Here is a 20,130-nt window from a genome sequence, read left to right on the forward strand (position 1 = left end):
TCTGAAAATCTGCTGTGGATGGGGAGAAATCAAAATCTAGAAATAGTGGCAGCACCTAAGGACATCAGGCATGGACTAGGGCCTGTTTGTACTGGTCAGCAATGAAACGAAGAGCAGTGGTGTTCTCGGTGACAATTTGTAGCTACATCTGCTTGCAATTAGAGTTGCAAAAAGATTGTGTTAATGATTTAGCATGGTGTGCCTGTTCCCAGGAGCTGTTACTTCACTGCAGAAATTGATTTAGCTGATCCGCAGGAAGAGAGATTCTTTCTGTTGCTTCATGTCCTCCCTTGAAGCAATGTGATCATGAGACCTCTCTCTCTATGACCTATACTTAGGGCATAGCTCTGATTTCTAAGAAGCTGCGACCTCAGAATGACACTGGTGTCAGTAGAGTGCCACAGCCTCCTCACCCTGTGACCTTCCTCGCCTCACTTCTTTCACCTTGACGGGGAAGAATCAAAGGCTTTTCAGAGAGCTGCTGCTCATGAGGATCTTTGGCCTCATCTTGCATATGCCAGAGGGAGTTGGTGTTTAGTCTCCGGCTTTTAAATCAAGATGTTAGTAAAGGATTAGTTGCTTTAGTTTCATGGCTACTTATCTCCAATTCCTTCTGGGCTAGAAATTGAGATGGCAAAAGTGAGTGGACAAGGCATCTTTTGTACATGCGGGTGTCGTGGTTTTGGCCGGATTGGCCAACCAGAACGACAGATGGCCCTCCCCCCCATTCTCCTCAGAGAGGAGAGGAAGAGGTAAGGAGATTTACGAGTTTAGAAAAAGAACTAAACTACTTTAAAGAAAATAATAATAAATAAGAAAATAGTAAATAATAATAGAATAATAAAAATTAAAGGGGAAAAAAAAGTATACAATATATACAAGACCGTATCCAGCTCCCAGGGTGACGATCGCGTCACCAGCAGACAGAGGGAAAGTCCCAGACTGGAGTCAGCGACAGGCAGGAGCTGAATTCCGGAACTAGAGTCAGGAATGCTCAGATCGGGATCAAAGGCAGACAAACAGACAGGGTCCTCCTCAGACATCGGCCATTGAAGAAAAAAAGCGGGCCAGAGCCCCCTTTCCCCCTCAGCTTTTATACTGAGCGTGATGCCGATGGGATGGCATACCCTGTTGGTCAGTTTTGGGTCACCTGTCCTGTCTGCTCCTCCCCGCAGGTGGGACCCTTCTATGCTTCTCCGCTTCCGACCCTCTAATGGGACCCTCTAACTGGTCAAAACGGCGAAGTTAGCTGACCTTGGTTGTTATAGCAATAAGTCTAAGCAAGAGCCTCTCTGCGTACCGTTCCTTGGTATAATCAGGTCTTACCACTCTGAGAGTGAACAGTTTCTGAACGATATGCTGTTAATTTCAGACTTTAGTCAGTTAGAAGAGGCCCAGCTAAAAAGTAAAATTACAAATCAGAAAATTGGTTCTGTTTTACCTCAAACCAGGATGGTGGGCTAAACTGGCCGAGGGGAAATTGCCTCAGAGGTACCTGATGTGAAATCTAGAGCAGGCATAGTGGTGTGGGGATAACAACGGTACAGCTGCTGCTTACCAAAAGAAAAACCACTGAAAGAAGGCAAGGGAGCAGTCTTTGAATCTGGAGAGAGCAAGAAAAATAACCTGATCTTTATTGTTATGGAAGGGGAAAGAAGTCACAGTCCTGAAATCAGAACATAGCTGGGTAGATGGCAGAGAATAATTTAACAAGAAAGCCATTGTAAGGCAATGCAGGTCACGGCCTGACAATTAAGGAATCTTAATCACTGGAGGCTTTTTAAGAGCAGAAATGCTTTGCTTAAGTGTTTATAATGTGAGAGAGTACTGATCGTGCTTTGGGTTAGGAGGATGGATTAGATGAGGGCTTGAGGGTGCTTTTCGATGAGGGCCTTAGCTTGCTCAGCTAACATTGAAGGAAGGCTTCTTATGGTGCACGTGTAACCATGACTCAAAGCCTGGGAGGATTTCCCAGGACTGCAGCGCTGCCTTAGCACCGCTCCATTACTGTAACACTGCACGGGTTGTGAAACCCGGGGGGGTGTTCTCCCCCCTGTGCCTGCAGGGCAGCTGCACTGCTCCCCGGCTGCTGCTACTTCACAGCATGTGCTGCGTCCCATTCATCGGCAAAGAGCCCGATATAGACAGTGGCAGGGCCAGACTCTGACTCAAAAGCTGTCCAAAGACAGCCACGTGTCGCTTCCGAGCATTGGAAACGCAGGGAGAAAAAAAAATACCTAGCAGCTGCCCCCGAGCTGCGTGCCACAGCTGAGCCGTCTGCAGCACATGCAACATAAATCAGCGGCCGGTTGTCGGGTCCGACAGTTCAGCTTTTGATGGAAACAGGGAAAAGTCATATTAAACGAGATTTATGCAGCCAGTAAGACTTCTCAGCTCTTCAGTTACGCATTTGAACGGGCAGAGTGCCTTGCAGGGCAAATGGGGATGTCCTTCCTCGCTCTTGGTGTTTTGGGTCGGTCCAGCCATTCCAGCGTGGGGACGGGATGCTGGCAGAGGAACGCCTCGCAGAGGTCCTGCCGAGACAGCAGCACGCCAGCCTGAACGCTCAGCTGGAAAAAGGTTTGATTTTGGGGCTTCATCCTCTGGCCTGGCAACTGTTGAGTGTTTCCAGGGAGGTCACAGCGGGTGGCGATTTGCTGCGGCAGTCTCGGCTGTTGTATATTATGAAATAATCACCCAACTGGGAATTACACGAATGCCTGGAGAGGCCTCCGCTGCTTCAGCCTCACTTCAGATTACATCAGCTGCTCCCGTCTGAACTCCCAGCCTGATTTTTGGAGACACCAGTCTATGAACACCTGCAGGCTGAGAGCAGTTGCGTGGGGCTCTGGGGTAGCTACCCACAGTGTGGGACACTGCAGGGCTGGGGCTGGAGCTGCAGATCCCTTGGTTTTACAGAAAAAGTACAAAAGATATGCCTGCTTTATCACTGTGCCCTTAATTCCTCCACCTGGAAAACGTGAAAAAAAAAAAAAAAATTAAAATTATACACCAGATGTGAAAACCCGTATATGTTTTTGTATATGTTTTACCATAAAGCAACATACTGTTCTTATCAGGTCAATATGCAAAATAATAATTGCTTTAGAAAAATAATTTAAAACTCATCCCCAAACTAGCTAAGTGATAGAGAGTTTTTTAAAACAAAACATTTAGGTACTAAAACCAGAATAATAAAAATAAAATGCTAGAAAAATGCAAAACACATCAGGCAAATTTAAGGCTACTGAGCTGAAATAGGTACCTATTTACTCAAAATGCATTGAATCAAAAGATGTGGATGGAATCTTTTGACTATATATTTTGACTAGTACTATCAAAATACTCTATTTTGTATTTGCATTTTGCAAATGTTTTATTGTGGTCTCTTTTCAATCTTCTTTGAAAGTATTCAAAATTTTTTTTCATCTCAATCCTTTAGTAGATATAGAATATGAATATGGGACTTTGTAATTAAATACCATTTTAAAAAATATTAAAATAGTTTCAAGATTTATTTTAAAAGTAAGTTGGTTGTGTTTTGTACCACCTCCAGTAAAACACTCCAAATATTCTTACTCAATTCTGTTTGGGTACTTACAAACAAAAAATGTGACGTGTCTAGGAAAGATCTTGTATTTCTGAGCCATTCTTTGAAATTTTTAATTACAGGGTCAGCAGTGAAACAATAGTAATCCTGGTCCGTGTGGCCTTGCACACTGCAGGAAATCCTTCACTTTGAGTACGCAGCTGCTCTTAGTAACTTCAAGTGGCTTTAGAAACGTTTTTTGTTTCCTTATATGCTCACTTCATTAAAAAGATTCAGTACCAGGCTGGAAGGATTTCTGCTTCTGCAATTCAGAAATAATTCTTCTGAAAAAAAAAAACAAAAAACCACCAAACCCACAAGCAAGTAAGCGGAGGCTTTACCAATAAGTGTGTGTTTAAAGTTAAACTTGCAGTTCCTTCTCTCCTCGCTGGGTGCCACCTACGTGGGAGGATGCAGCGCTGCTTCCATTGCCTTGAAGCCATTCAGCATTACACCGTCCCTCCTGAACCACGTGATCTCCGCTAAAAAAAGCAACCAACAACTCCAAAACTACCCCCTAATCTAATAAATGCCTCCTCTAGCCCCTTGCTAAAGATGCCTTTAATGCTAATTAAATTTAATGCAGCACAGCTGCTTAATTAGCCAATATTGGCTGGTAAAACCCAGCAGCAAGGAAAGGTTTCATCTCTGTTCCTTCCCCAGGAGACGTGGGCTGTAGCTCAGGGTGGGTGCACCCCTCAGTGTCCCGAGCTCCTTTCCCGGGGTCCCCATTCGGCCACCGCCGGTGGCTGCAGAGGAGCCCAGGTGACTTCGGAAAGGAGCGGGAGCGCAGCGAGGGGACAGCTTGGCCAGGTTTCAGCAGCAGCGCGTTTGTGATTTCAGACGCTTGGCAGCCCGCAGCCCAGCTTGGAAAACAGGCGTTGTTTAAATGTCACTTGGAAGGTGAAGTTTCTATATATTCCTTCTGCAGAGGATGCAGAATGTTGCTACGGATGCTGCCGCCGGGCACACGGGGAAGGGCTCTTGAAAAGTCATTCTCCCAGTCTGGAGCTGGGGACGAGATGGGAGCAGGGACGGAGAGCTCCGCTCCCCCTGCCAAGAGCCAGCTGAGGGAAGCCAGCCTGGAAACCCTCTGGAGCCAAAGCGCTTCCATGACCAGCTTTTACTTTGACAGGGGAGCGCGGCTTCAGGGTCGCTCCGGCCCGTCTGCTCCAGCGCTGAGATAATTTCCTCCTTTTGTCTTTGGGGAAGCGCAAGTGCCGCAGAGGGGAGGTGTCGGTGCGGTAACATCCCCTGGTAGAGCCTCCGCCGCTCCCTTCCCCCGTGATCCTTTCTACAGACGTCCCACCGAGGCTCCCATTTCTCAACTGCATTTCTTCACGGCGAAGGAGTTCTTATCGCTTCCTCGTGGAGGTAACTAATGCTGAAATCATTTCACTCTTGGCAGAGGCGGTCGAAGAGTGATAAAAGAGAGCCAAAGGAGCCCAGAAGAGGTGCCGGGCTGTCCTCCCTAAATTCCTGGCGCCAGCACCACCTCTTGCCTTTCCTCCTCCCTTCCTAATCTTTCAGGCCATCTCCTTGAAAATTCAGAATGAGTCCCCTGGTTATTTCTCCTAATCTGGCACTTAAAATCTCAGGCAATAAAGCTTTCACCACTTCCCTTAGGGAGACAATTTTCCAGCCTACGGTTCTCCATTCAAGAGCTTTCCACCCTGATTCTCAGCTTAAACTTGCCCTTCCTCAATTTCACCCCATTAAAATCATTAACGTATCACCAGTCTTCTCCTTTCACGCCACTGATTCATTCAAATATTTACAGATCACCAATGTCTCGCTGCTTAGTTTACTAATTCCATTGTACCTACGATAGTCAGAATGTCTTTTTTTTTTTTTTTCTTTTGCAATGCCTCTGGGCTGCCGATTCCTTCAGTCGTGGCTCCTGGAGCTCCTTTCCGTTTATCACTCTTCTTGCAAATGCGAGGCAGATGCTCGCCGCCCTCGCCTGTGTCGTTATGCTTTTCTGTATGCTGTCCAAAGCTGCGTTGCCTGCTCCTCGCTGCCGTGTCCTAAGGCGCCTGCAACAGCCTGCCGTCCTCCGGCTGTCTTTCGGGAGTCGTGCCTCCAAAGCACATCCTTCCCTGTAAATGCAGATTCTGGCTTATCTTCCCAGAAGTAGCCAGCCAGGTTGTAGAGATTGATTTTAGTTGGTGGGAGGGCATGGCTCGACCTGCGTAGGAAATCGGAGCTGATTCCGGACTAGAGCCCCCAGCAGCCCCACGCAGGGCAGGCTTTATCTTCTCTTAAGCACGGATTTCGCTAGCGCCCTGCTTGTTCCCTCTTACTCTGACACCGCCAATATTAGATGCACCAGCGAGGCTGGTGCTCTTGCAAAGGAAGTTTTCTAAATGTTTGGGGAGAAATATCTTGCAAAGTACTGTTTTAAAAGAGAATAATGAAATCCTGAAGACGTAACTCTACTTCTACCCGAGTCTCTCTCTTATATTTCCCCTCAACGTGGGAAGTTGCTCTGAGGCAGTATGTGATGTCTTTGTTTCCCAAGTCCATGTATGTGATTTGGGTGGCGGTAGATGCATACGCATGTTTCTATACAATCAACCCCATAACTGATTCTGTGCCACGAGCAGTGGCTGTGGAAGAGCAGGCTCCTCCGAGGGTGCCTCTGCCGTACAATCCATGTCTAAACACTGGAATTTCCTAGGCGTTTGTAGGCCCCGATCAGGATTTAGGGACTGTACTGAAATGATTACTGCCACATGTCTTCGATTTGCAGAGCGCTGCCTACACTGTGTTGTGCAGTTGTGCGGCATATATACACCCCGGGGCTGCGAAGCTGAATACTCCGATTAAGAAACACCAGAATGAATGTTTAATGTCTGCATTATAATGTCACCCTAATTGCACACCACGCTTCCCCCACCCAGCCCCCAGGTCTCTGATCTCAGGCAGCGCAGAGGCAGGATCACCATCGGCGCTGGAGGGAGAATGACCGTTGGCTGAGACCGGTGAGAGGCGTTTGCTGCGCTGGGCTCCTGCTGCCCTCGCCTGCGTCTCTCCCGAGCTCAGCCCTCCTCATTGCCGGGCCCCTGCACAGCGGGAAGCCATCTCATAGAATCATTGAATACCCAGTTGGAAGCGACCTCAGGGACCACCTGGTCCAATCTTTCTTGGCAAAAGCACAGTCTAGACACGATGCCCCAGCACCTTGTCCAGCTGAATCTTAAAAGTGTCCAATGGTGGGGAACCCATCACCTCCCTGGGAAGATTATTCCAATGGCTGAGTGTTCTCTTTGTCAAAAATTTTCCTCCTGTGTTCAACTGCAATCTCCACAGGAGCAACTTGTACCCATTAACCCTCATTTTTTCCAGGCAACTCCCTGTAAAAAGTGAGTCTCCACCTTCTTCGTAGCCACCCTTTCAATACTGGAATGTGGTGATAAGGTGTCCTCTAAGCCTTCTTTTCTCGAGGCTGAGCAAACCCAGTTCTCTCGGTCTTTCCTCATACGTCAGACTTCCCTGTCCTTTGATCATCTTGGTGGCCCTTCTCTGGACCCTCTCCAGCCTGTCCATGTCTTTTGTATAGTGGGGACCAAAACTGAGCACAGTTTTCCAGGAGTGGCCTGACCAGCGCTGAGTAGAGTGGGATAACGACTTCTTTATCTCTGCTGGTGATGCCCTTGTTGATGCAGCCCAGCATCCTGTTGGCTTTGTTTGCCACGGCAGCAGCAGCACACTGTTCACTCGTATCGAGCCTGTTGTCCGCCAGAGCCCGCAGGTCCCCTTCCATGGAGCTGCTCCCCAGCCAGGCAGACCCCAGCCTGGGCTGCTTCTTTCTTGTCGTTTCCCCGTTTCCTTCCGCACCCTCCTCTGCTCTTTTCCTCCGGTGAATCACCTCCAACCTCCGTGCTGGGTTTGCACACTTGTGCTTCTGGAAAACCAAAGACAGCGGTGTGACATTCGCCCGCAGGCAGGTCTCTCTCCTGGCCGACTTACCAGCCGCTGGCTGCCTCAGTGGTGGGCAACCCTGCCGGCCTGAGCAGCCCGGGCGGTGTCTACCGGCCGCCCTGCCCCTCAGGCAGCACGGGGCCTCTCACACCTGCCCGGTCGCCATGCCCGTGGGCACCTCAGCAGGCCGCTCTGCGGCCGAGACCGGGTACCTCCCCTCAGGCGACGCCCCGCCGGGCCCGGAGGCGTCTCCCGGGGGTGTCGGGCTGTGCGTGTGCGTGTTCACGGGTGGGCAGGGTGCGGCGGGGTGTGCGTGGGGTGTGCGGGGTGTGCGTGTGCCGCAGCCCGCCCGCCGCTCCCCTCAGCGCCGAGGCGCGGGAGGCGGCACGGCCCTCCGCCGCGCGGGGGCGCTGTGGGGCGCGGCGGCCGCTCTGGGCCGCGCTCGGCTGCTCCGGCGACGGCGGCGGGAGGAAGTGACGCCGCGCAGCGGAGCCCCGCGGCCTCCGGTGACATTTTCTCTGGCGTCGGGGGCTGAGGCGGGGGAGCGGCGCGGCGGCGACCGAGACCCGGCTCCTCCCGGCCGCCCATGCTCCAGCTGCCGCCGCCCAGGAGGGGCCCTGCGTGTCCTCCAGGTGAGTGGGGCCGGGGATCGCCCCCGCTGGGGCCCGGCCGCCTCGCCGCAGCCGGGCGGGCGGCGGAACCGTCGCCGTTAGCCCCGCTGTGGGCGGGCGAGGCGGGTACCGGCCTCGTCTCCTCCCAGCCCGTCCACCCCGCATCCTTCCGCCGGCGGGAGCGGGCGAGTAGGGCCCCGCCGCCCCTCGGGGGGCCTGGTCCCAGCGAGGCCGGGCATCCTCCGCCGGGGGGTGTCGGGCAAAGGTGGGTGAGCGCCTCGGTGAGGGATGACCTCCGTCAGGGTGCCCGGAGACCAGCCTAGCGGCCGCTTTATTGTTATTTTTATGTCCTAACCTTGCCTGGAGCCGGGGGATGGAAGCCTTGCCACGGCTCCTGGAAGCAACTTCTGTCGGCTTTGTGTCTCCCAGGACTTCTGTGTAATGTCTTGTGGGGTGGTAGGAGCTGTGGGGAGAAAAAGCTTTTGAAAACCAAGGCGTGTAGGAGTGTAAAAGCTCTACTTTTATGCTTCTCTATTTTTTTTTTTCTCTTTTTACTTTACCTTGGGTGATGTGGGAATATATATTTTAAGTGGGAGGGGAAAAAGTTCAAGTTGTTCGTTGCTTATTGAGCCTGAGCTCCCCTTGAGCTCCTAACATCAAATAGGTTGCAGGTGTGGTGTTAAGTGGCACGGCCATCCGAGGAGAATATAAAGTTTAACTGTGCTACTTGTTCTTTTTAAAGAGGAAAAAAGGCAGTCTGAGCAGACTTGTAATATTTTAACTATTTCCCCCTGTTCCAGTATTGTAACTTGCTTTGCATTGAGGTTATCAAACAATTACTATAAAGGCCACTCTTTTAAAGGCTTAGTGATTTATTTTTTTTTAGGTGTAGCTGGTAGGGAGAGCTTCCCCCTTTGTTAAGCAGCACTTAATTGTATTTATGTCTTTGTTAGTGGTGGAACAGGGCTACTTGTCGTAAAGATTGTAGGTACCTTTTTGGATCCCTAACTGCAATAACTTAGTTAAACAACATCTTGGTTGTAACTAGTTTAATACTTTAAAGCAGCACAAAGTACCTAACAGCATTTCAGAGGCTGAAAAGACGTGTGTGTAGTGATGCTATGACATAAGTCAGTCCTGTTTGGTATTGTTTGGGTTTTTTTCACTGCCACGTAATTCTGACTTTTAGAAATGAATTGGTAGTAAGAATTTAAACCCTTGAGTGTCTCTTTAAAAATGTAAAATTTCTTGTAATTTCCCCCCACTAGATTTTATTTGGTTTCAAGCCTTTTCTTGTACTTGTCAAGCATAAGATCAAATAATAATTTCACTTGTAAACGAGTTTTTGTGTTTCCAGTTTTCAAGCTAAAATTTTAAGGGCAAATAGTAATAGCTCTCCCCTTAGAACAGCAGACAAATGTTACATTTCATATGTTTCTCTTAAAGTATCTTGTGTTGCTTAAGTCTGTTAAAAAACTTAATGTTTGACCTTGAGGAAACGTGATGGTGCTCTTTTGAGGTGTTTATCTTGTGGTTCTCCTGCCCTTGTTAATGCCTGTAATTGCTGTTTCTGTGATACAAGAGCTGAAAGTCAGCCAGTCACAACAGTGCAGCTTCCCCTGTTGCCCTGGAGGAGGGAAACATTGCCAGTGCGGAGCGAATAGGTTTGTAAAAAGCTCCAAGGAGAACAGTAAGTTGCTTGTCATGTGTTTGATAAACCCAGACATCCTCCCCCCAGGTTCATGTACTATGCAAAAGTGGTGAAATGAAGAATGGAGAACTCGGCTGTCCGACAGCAATTGTTTTTAAGCATGGTCTTCTGAATCTTTATCATATCTCGTGACCTAGCGCAGTCTGGTTCTGGTAAAAGAATCTCCAAAGGGGGTGGTCATGTGGCTACTGAAAGCTGATAAAATACTGCTTTCTGTGGTTCTGGTATGCCAGTATCACTGGTGTTTTGTCTAGGGGATAAGGAGGAAAGAGTGATAGAAGGTAGTACGTGAGTTTGGGCAGCTGGTATTTATGCTCAAGTATGAGGATAACAGTTCTGACTCATTTTTAAACACTTGAATTTTTAATTATAATGTGTCGACTATTTCTGTTTGCTCTTCAGCCTAATGGCTAGTTGGCATCATGAAGAGGTGCGATGAGAAATTCTTGAGAAATCAGGAAGAGGAAAGGACTGTGGTCTTACACATCCAACCGTATGATGTGTATTGCAGTACAGCCTGGCCATCTATGCTTGCGCTCGATAAGCGCACGAAGGCTGCCTGCTTGGTAGAAATTAAAGTGCACAAACAAGTTGGGAAATGAGTGGATACATTAAACTGGGTGCTGGCGGAGGGAGGGGAAAAGGGAAGGAACCTGAGGGCAACCACAAGGCAGTTGAGAATGGTCGGTACAGAGTGGTCACGACACACACAAACCAAGCGCTGCTCTAACTGATAAAAGAGAGGTAGGAAGGGTGTTTGTGTGCATTTGACAAATGGGCAAGATCACGCTGGCAGCTGACAGTGTGGAGGAGGTGGGGATTAATGAGGTGAGGTAAGATTCGATGAACAAAGAGCAAATATGGAAAATCATGAGGGGCTTTGAACACTAAATGTTAGGGCCATAAGTTGGTGTAACTTGATCGGAGCAATGAGAAATAATTGCCTTTGTTGTCCTGACCCCCCCATCTCCTTGCTGTGTACTTACCTTTAAAATGCAGGCTTTTTCCCTTGCCTTGGTTTTGTTCACTTTTTTCACCATCTCTTGTATGTTATCACATCAACTTCCTGCTCCACCAAGAATGTATGTGCCATCTATGACCTACCTGTATATAAACATATCACTTAAACATCTGTTAACGAGACAGGAGTCTCTGTGTACCACACCATGAAAGCAGCTGCAGACCGGACATTCACAACTGTCTGGTTGCCCTCTGACCGAAATGTCTCCACTAGATACACGGAAGCTTTGGAAACTTTGCAAATGAGTAAATTGTTTCAAGCAACCTGTATTTCGTTTTCTGTGACGTCTCAAAGTTAGTGTGTTGATGGTAGGTTTTGACAGAATTGGGTCTACGGTCAATCTCAGCTTCTGTGTTTTTATCTGCAGTTGACTAAATGACTTACAAAACTGTAAACATTGACAGAAAGCGAGCAGCACATTTAATAACATATTTACTAGATCAGAGTGAAAGATTTAAATACCATGGTTGCAAGCATATAACTTGCACTTCAGAACAAGCACTCTGAAAAAGAAGTACCAAAACTTGAAAGTCTTTACTGGCTTGAACATTTTTGGTAGCAATGGGGAACCAAAAATGAAGCAGCAGGGGGGGAGAGGGGACGCCATAGCTCTGGGGAAGAGCTCTGGTCTGAAGTTGTGTGGTGCTGTGCAATTACAGCTCTGAGATAACCTGAGGCTTACGTGGCAAGGAAACCACTTTTGTCTCTGTTTTCCAGTGAGTCGGAGTTCAGCAGAGAACCAATGCTCATGCCTTTAAGTTTAGCACTGTAACTCAGGAGCAGCTGAACTGTTGTGACGGTGGAATCTCTGTCAGCAAGTATTGCAGGAAACTTAGTATTAATTTACTGGTGATTTGTGTTGTCTTTCTGTCGCATCTTTGTTCCAGGTTTTTGGAGTATATATAATGCAGTTCTGAGTCTGTGACTTGAGCTCTAGCGTGCAATGTCTGCAAATGTGCAATTGTAAGCAAAAAGAAAACTGGATGAAAGAGACTGTAAACGAAAATGTGCATATAGTGTAAATATTAGCCTCTGTGGCTAGTTTATCATACCAGAGTACATCTCAGAGCTAGACTGGAGTGACTGATACCTTGTCGCTTATTCAGTGTTACTGCTAAGGGTTGAAATTTAAATGTGTGGTTGCCCATTCCCACTTGTTAGTGTTCCCTCTTCACATGTCGATCAGTGTGAATAGAGCTTGTAGAGTACAGCAGTTTCTCCACGGAAATTACTTGCTTTCTGCCATCGATTACTCATTCAGGACGGAAAATGAGATGCGGCTCAGGTGCTGAGGTGTTGCCGTTACACCGTTTGCAGATGCATTACTGAACGCACAGGGAGGTCAAGTAATGCGCCCGTGGTCATGTGGTGAGTCAGCTTTAGATTTGGAATGATCCAACCTAATATCCCTTTTTATTTAAGAAAGTATTTAGGGTTTTATATCAATTTGGCCACATAGTCTGTCTCTTGAACGCTCAGAAATTGATTGAAGTAGCAGAATAATGCACAGGCTTCAGCCGTATCATGCCTTGTGATATTTTGTCTCCAAGAAGACAGCTTAAAAGCTGTTAGGGCTCAGTCTGACAGCTTTTTAAATCATAATCAGAACAGGTGGTCGCTTTTTAATTAAATGCAAGTATTTAAGACTCTTTCAAGCTCGCTTTTTTGTTTCAGTATACATAGATCACAGATTTGACTTTATAGTGAGACTCCTGCAGTGTCCTGCACAGCGCTCTTCCGCTATGATGCTTCAAAATTTCCTGGAAATGAGCAGGCAGAGCCAGACCGTGATTGGATAAGTGTTCTTGCTACATTTCTGCTGTAATGTCTTGTTTCACAGTGCTTGGTCATTAGCCTTTCAAGACTTATTTTAGAGAAGGCAGATTTAACTTCCATTCATCCAAAATGGGCAGGGACCAAGTGACTCACAGTAGCAAAGCTGAGAATAACTAAGAGCTAGACTTCATAATACCAGTTGTCTGTGTGGCGATGCAGTTATTACCATTTCAGTCATTTGTTTTTCCTTGGGAATATTACATTTCCATGATACCAGTTTGAGGATGTGCTGTATGCTCAAACTTCCTGAAGTAAAACCAAGCAACTTAAAATGATAACCAGGTAAGGTTAAGACAGTACTGTGGCTTTCTCATCAGCTGGTAATCTCCTAACTCCTCACGTCACTTTCATGGTTCTTGGTCTCTGTGAATGCCAGCTCATGCTGGAGAGGCAGTTCTAAGTAATCTGGCAAAAGAAAAGTTTTAAGGAAGGGGGTCTGTAAAGAAATAGGTCAGGCAGCTGTCCACTAATTCCATGTGCTTGAGGTTGGAAATATAATGTGAGATAAGGGGGGTTTAGAGGCTGTCTACTAATGAAGTAAGTTGGATGAAATGCCGGTAGCCTGAGGCTTTGTAGTGTTTAATAAGATGTCATTTGGAAATGAAGTTGTCGTTGTGGGAAAGAATGGGCTTGGGGGCACCAGTGCCCATGAGCTGAATTACTGATAAATACCATTTCGTTGTCAATAGCTATGGTTCCTCCAGAGCTGGTAATACCTTTTGATCAGCACTATGTGGAATCTGTGAGGAATTATTAAAAAAACCCCACACGCATAACCAAAAAAAAACCCATTTGTTTGAGCGTTGTTTTTAAAAAGCCTTTAAGGTGAAGTTTTATTTTCTATGGTTCCAGTTGCCGATATTAATAAGTCACCTTAAAGGCAATTCACAGGCTTTGACCTGCTCACTATAATAAAGAAAATCCAGAAATTGTTGGATACCATAAAACTAAGCTAGGGAATTTTAGTGAGTATCTTGCCAGACTTACCTAATTATTGAGGATTTATGAAGTTACAGAACCTCACCTCGATTTAAAGTTGGTTTGATAACTGACACTTGATTTCGCTTTTTTATTTTACAAGATCGAAATGTTTTTTCTACTTCTGAACACCTGTAGTGGATTTCACTGTTTGTTGGTGTGGAAGCCATCAAGGTACAGCAATAAGACTCTGTTGAATGAACAGACTGGGGTTGAATTAATACTCCAGACTCGATGCTCTTTTTTCTCCTGTCTCCGCTTTTGCTGGGGAAGTTGTATATATTGTTTACATCTCCTGTTGATAACAGGAGCAAGTTTTATTCTTAAGAAAGCTCTGCCAGCTGAGCTGCTTTTTCCTAAATCAAGAACAATACTGCAACAGATCATTTTTGGGTAAATAGTGCTTTTATTTAAGGGTAAGGAAGTTTTTTGAGGTGGTCTTGTGTGCTTTTTTTTTTTTCCCCTGTCAGTACTTGCATGGTACTGATGAAAACTACCTTTCAATTTTCTTGTGCTCTTTTTATGGCTGGTAACTTGGTATCCTCTTACATGCTCTCATTTAATTTCTGTAGTCAAATATATGCAAAGTCTTCTGTATATAGCGGGAAAGAAATGTCTGTTTCCTGGTTTGTCTGTTACCCTCTCAGAGTAGAGGTCAAATTTCTTCACCTCTGCCAACTGGGAGTAAATACTGTAGGAAGTAATTTGGTAGTAAAACCCGTGTTAGAGGCGTTATTCATAATGCGCATGTAACTGACTTTTGACCCAGTCAGTTCTGTTTTTTGAAATACCTAAAGTAGTTCTTTTCATTTGTAGGACCAACTTGTGTCATACTGTTTTTTCATCTGTTTGTTTGTCGAAAGCTTATTCTAAATTAACCCTATCCTTCACTGCCCTTTTTCGTTACCAGGCTTCGTTCTCCTTCCATAACAGACTGTGCCACAGTCCCTCTAATTCTGCCAGTGTCCACATGTTTGTCTATGACTGCGGTGTCTTACAAGAATTTAACTTTTTTGTTGCATTAGTTTCTTAGGAAAGCTCAACTAAGGAAGAGAATGTTAGAATTTGTAAAGATTTGGACTCAAAAGTTAGCTGTCTTGAGTTAGCTGTGCTCTTGAGTATGGTTCAGTGGACTGGGTGAGCTTTCTTTCTACTGAAGTTATACCTGTTCCTTACCGAGTCCCAATTAGGTCATGACCGACCAGTGTCATGTGTGTTTTCTTCTTTAGGAGCGCTTTGGACATGTAAAAACAACAGTATTGATTGTTAGTAACCTGTCGCCACTGGAATCAATTGGCAGCTCTTATTACTGGTCAAAAAATGATCAAGGGTTTGGTGTCAAGAGTTGCCTTATTGTTAGTAAAATTTTCAAAATTTGAATGTGATGTGACTTTAACTTAATAATCAAAGCAACAAGTGAATAATCTTAGTGGTTTGTGCATGAGAAAATGACTGGAGATCAGGGTTTGGCTTACAGTTCCTTTCCAGCCTTTCTGTAAAATTTGGACGTGTCACCTGGTCTCTCTTCTTCAGCTGGCCAGACCATAAAATGGGGATGTTGCTGCCCTGTGGCACGAAGATACTGGCTTAAGGCAAAGACACAGGACTGGTATTGAGTTAAAGTATTCGGAGCTTTAAAATACCTGAGGGTCGGTTATGTGTATTTCCTGTGGCAAAGATGTGTAAAAAGGTCTGATCATAAAATACTTATAAAGTGTAGAGTCACTTAATATCACTTAACTCATCTTTGTTAAATGGCTGTCATAAATCCATTCCGCTTCTCGTTCAGCTTGAGCTTGTAGATGGCTGTAAGAGATGAGGAGATGCTGGCGAGTCGCTGCATGAGCTACGGAAGTACCCGCCAGACAGCCTGGGCGGTTGTAGCAGCATGGGTTAGGTAGGCAGCACTCTTAGTGGAAAGGAACGTTACCCAGAACTTGACAAAACAGCTCTCTTATCTACTGAGAGTATCTGTCCTCCTGATGTCAAGGGTTGTGCAATTTTGGGGTGGTGTTTTGCAAGAATGGGGTGAGTCGTCCAATGGTCTCCCTTGCTCCAGTCCTGTCCCTGCTGTCTGTTGTGCAAGATGCTCACCTTGCTCTACTTGCGGACCCTGACTCTGATCTCATTCAGCCCACTAGCCTTGCCGTCAGGTGCACAACTTTCCTCTGGGAAGCTGGATTACAGAAAGGCTTAATGGCTCTACCTGACCCAGCAGGTAGGCAGTTGACCTCTTTGCAGTGGCAGGATGGACTTAAGGGCTCCAGGAAATGCAGCCTATGTCCCACAGCACTCATTGCTGCTTTGAGATTTCCAAATAACAGCAGTAGTGAGGTACGAAGAGTTCACGTGTGCCTGCCTATGCTGGACTGGCTTTGACTTTCGCAGGAGACAGCACAAGTGCTTGTCAAATGAATACTGCTCTACTGAGATGGCTTTGCTACTTCAAAGTTATATAGAAGTTATCTTGATCAACCAGTTGGAGCTATTAGCAGGTAACCCAATGTGTGATTACTTTAAGGATATTTTGTATAATGTTCTTAGTAGAAAGAAAATCTGTGCTCTGAAGATCAGGATTAATTTGTTACTGTTATTCCCAAGCAATTTAAAAATGTAGGTTTTCTGTGAGCATTATTGAGCATGGTAGAACGATAGGCCAACACTTCTTGAGAAAAGAAGGTCTGTTTGTATAGAATGACATGAACTATCAGAGAAAGTGCAGAATACATTTCCTTTGAGTAACAAAAATTGATAGGTAAAGTGGGAAAACTTGTTAAACTCAAAATCTTAGAAAAAGATGGTGCATCCGTGTGATGATCCTCAGTAGGGTGATCTTCTGCAAGCTAATATATGGGAGACAGAAATAAAAAATAAAGCATGGCTATCCTAGCATTAATTTCTGCTACTAGTTTTGTTGAAAGAATAATGAAAAATCTAAGAGCAAGTTGCTTAAATTTTTAGGAACAGATAGTAATAAAAATGTGCCCCCTCTCATTTTTAGATAGAGAGCATTGTAGACTTTAAATTGCTGCACACTTCAAAAAAATGGTTTCACTATGAGAATGAAATGAGGTTTTAGAAGGCTAAGTGCAGCCAACCCTGTGTGCCTTTATCTGTGCGCTAATGAATTTTATTTTTTTGAAGACTATGATTTTTTTTTTTTCGTGGGTTTCCAGTGCAGCTGGTGAGTGTTTCTGGAAGCCTGTGTGCAGGCTTGAGAACTAACCCAAAGCTGGTAATTACCTTTCATTTAGAAGAGGCAGAATATATGCATTAAGCATTACAGTGTAAAAACCTGTATTTAAATTTAAATTCTTGCTTCTTATTCACAATGTAAAATGTCACTTTTCAAGGTTGCAAAGGATGCTCTGCAAACCTTTTTTTTTTTTTTTAACACATATACTTGTAATTTTTATTCAGTCTTGGATAATTTGTATATGCAGCATATTGGGCCCTCAGTAGGAGCAGCCTATTTTTAAGCTTCATTTGTTTATGCAAAACCAGTTGAAACACAGCATTAGTTTAATCTTTTCTTCTTTTGTTTTGCACCGCGGTTCTCTTACCAGGCTCCTATTCTTTAGGGTTGCTACCAGGCCTGATTTATGAATCATCTGATAAAGAGCCAGCTCCACTCCCAGAAATGCGCCTTAGGTAGAATTGTATGCCAGTGAGTCAGCTTTAGGGCAGCATTTTCAAAGGAACACTATATAAATTACATGGTACCGTGTGGGGGTGGCTTAGTGTTATGAAAAATCTGCTCTCTAGCATCGTGCACACACATCCACACAGAGCTGAGTCAACTGTCTTGAGTTAAATTGAGTGCCGGTCACACTTCTGTTGTTTTAAGTGCATGGGTATGACACGACACTTAAAAGAAAATAAAAAAGAATGTATGGCATCTTGGGGAGGAGATGAACGAGAGCAAAAGACAGTGTTTGGGAAGTGCATACATCGTTGGTACTTCTACATTTGTCTGGATGTAGATTAGTTTTTTCTGATAGAGGTCTAATTATTTTTTAGTTACTTAGTTTTTAGTTACTTAGACATTTTGTTGTTGGGCATGTCTGTATGTGTTATTCATACTAGGATTTCACTGGTGAGTTTGCCAAATTAAGCTTCTTGTCTTTTAATGGAAAGGAGGGCGATTGGAGTAGAAAAAAAGCATGACCAACACACAGGTACGCCTACAAACATTTTTGGTGAAGCTTCAGAGGTGGCCAGAGTCTTTAGCACTTCAGATCTTCAGAGTTACGTGGCTCTCTCGGCAGAAGAGGACATTGGTCTTTTCCAAAAGCTTCTCCTGTGTTATGAAGCAGACCTGTGCGTTATGGTCAACTCTTCGGTACCCAGATCGTGTGTTGCTTCTGTCCTTTCCCATCCCGCCATCCTTAGACACGTAGTCTGTCAAGTGTTTGATTTGGAGTTTTTGATGGGCTTCTCTGAGTGTTTACGTTGTAGTTTTTTTTAAAAAGTCAACTGTTTTCCGTAATTTTATTAGCCTCAGTTGTATACGTTTATTGTTCCTCTCTCACACCTCTGATTTGTTCCATCTGTGCTCAGTTACATCGGATACATGTGAGATAATGTGATCCACTGGTAATGGAAATAATTGTTTATGTGTAGGTGTGAGCCACTGTAGTCTTTAGTTCTGTATATGTATGAAACCGTAGTCGGATTTAGATGAAAATACTGACTTCTGTGATGCTGGAGCTGCATGGTAGTACGTGCTCTGGAAGGATCTCTGTAGTCAGCTGTGTATTCTGAACAAGTAACTCCTATGCAGCACTGCAGTTTAGCGTTTAATTTATGTAGTCACAAAAGCTTAAAGAACATACTTGATGTTATTTTCTGCAAAAATGTAGGTACGGTTTCTCTTTTTTTTTTTTTCCAAATTACAGCTTGCAAATGAATGGCTAGTGGTGCACGGAGGCAGGTTGTTCACACTGTTTTCTTTCAGTGCTGAAATGGCATTAAAAGACAATGTTCTGCTAGATATTTTTTTTCATTTAAATAATTGCTAGAAGTGGCATAAGAAGGTGTTATCATTGTAAGCAGGGAAAAGTAGTGGTCTGTTGGACTCTGAATAACAGGAAATGTGTCAATAATAACTAAAGTGACTTCTAACAGCAAGCTGCTGTGAAAAACTTAGTACTTTTAAAGTAAGAATCTGTCATATCCACAGCTGCTGAGAAGAAGAGCTGGTTTGCTTCATACAAGCCGGCCATTCTTTATTGTGAATCAGTTCAGTAACACCTAAAATGATAATGTACGATTAAGGTTGGGCTATCATGGTGTTTATTAAATATTCCAGGCTTTATCATTTGTTCAGGTGAAACTCATTTCCTACTGACATTGTAAGATACACAATTATAAATAAGAACATTTACTGAGAGCAAGCCAAACAAAAATATTATGAAGGATGTATGAGTGGCCAGTGATTGATTGATAAAAGGCATGCGTGCCATCTTCGATATAACTCTTTGTGCAGTAGCGTATATTACTTAATAGCATACATTCTGTGATAGTTGTTCTTTAGGAAGCTAGTAACACCTCTGTTTGAATTTAATTTAATTTATTGCTTTTTAATAATTTTTTTAGCTTCAAAAAATCTCTTCTCAGAGCAAACCGTGCTGTGAAAGAAACACTCAGCACCCTCTCCTGGGTCTAGTTGGAATCTGAGTTCAAGGTGTGATGAGTCCGAACAGCAGGTTGTTTTTCATCAGATTTGGCTTTTTTTTTTCCTAAAGGGGTGGTTTGTTGCTAGCCCTCCATTCCCTCCTTCCTGCCAGTTCTGGCAGAAAATTTCACTTATTTTCTGGTTTTGTTTTCTGCTGGCTTAATGAAGTGAATCTATTCAAGAAAGGATGAGCCAGTTCTGGTACAAAGGAGGGAATATGACTGCACAGTCACGATTAGGTGGTAAAGGAGTAGGGGGTAAAGCCCATACCTGTTGGTGGCAGCAAGCTGTTAGACTGGCTGGGCTGTCTCTGCTGATCTGACCTTCAAATCCTTCTGGATTTCTTCACTAAAGTGCACTTTTCATAGCGTACAAATTATGTGCCTTTACAAATGACTCCACAATTCGAAAATAATTTCCCAGGTAAAGGTACAGTTAAATATTTAATGGCTTCTACTTCTTGGTGTGTTTTACATGTGGCTGGAAAATAAAATAATTTCCATTGGAAAAATCTAGCACAGAAGTTTTTACAGAGCTGCCTTTTAAAATCATCAGTGCAGTATCTGTGCATCAGAAAAAGGAGAATGACATTTTTTCGCAATGTCTAATTAAGTATCCATCTGTGTCTGTAAGCATCACAGCTTATTTTTCAGTGCTATGTTGTTCTCATTTAGTAAGTAAGAAACTGGTCTTTCTCTAGCATCACCTTGAGATTACCTTTTCTAGTACTGTTACTAGAAAAGTGAGTGGCAAGGAGGGAATGGGAGTTTTTCACTGCAGTCC

At 44.7% G+C, this 20,130-nt stretch overlaps 1 protein-coding gene across 5 annotated transcripts in view; it reads left to right on the forward strand.

Annotated features, from left to right (window-relative positions):
* Positions 1-4,833: 4,833 nt before the first annotated feature.
* ARK2N (arkadia (RNF111) N-terminal like PKA signaling regulator 2N) overlaps positions 4,834-20,130 on the forward strand; it is a 59,444-nt gene continuing 44,147 nt past the window's right edge. The window contains exon 1 of one of the 5 annotated variants that reach the window (XM_054184922.1): positions 4,834-4,963. The gene's annotated coding sequence lies outside the window, so the exon portion shown is untranslated. Of the gene's footprint in view, positions 4,964-7,981; positions 8,146-20,130 lie in introns of those variants that run through there. The other 4 variants (XM_054184920.1, XM_054184923.1, XM_054184921.1 and 1 more) reach the window with 4 other exon arrangements.

This window comes from Rissa tridactyla, chromosome Z, assembly GCF_028500815.1.
Source record: "Rissa tridactyla isolate bRisTri1 chromosome Z, bRisTri1.patW.cur.20221130, whole genome shotgun sequence".
NCBI classification, from domain to species: domain Eukaryota; kingdom Metazoa; phylum Chordata; class Aves; order Charadriiformes; family Laridae; genus Rissa; species Rissa tridactyla.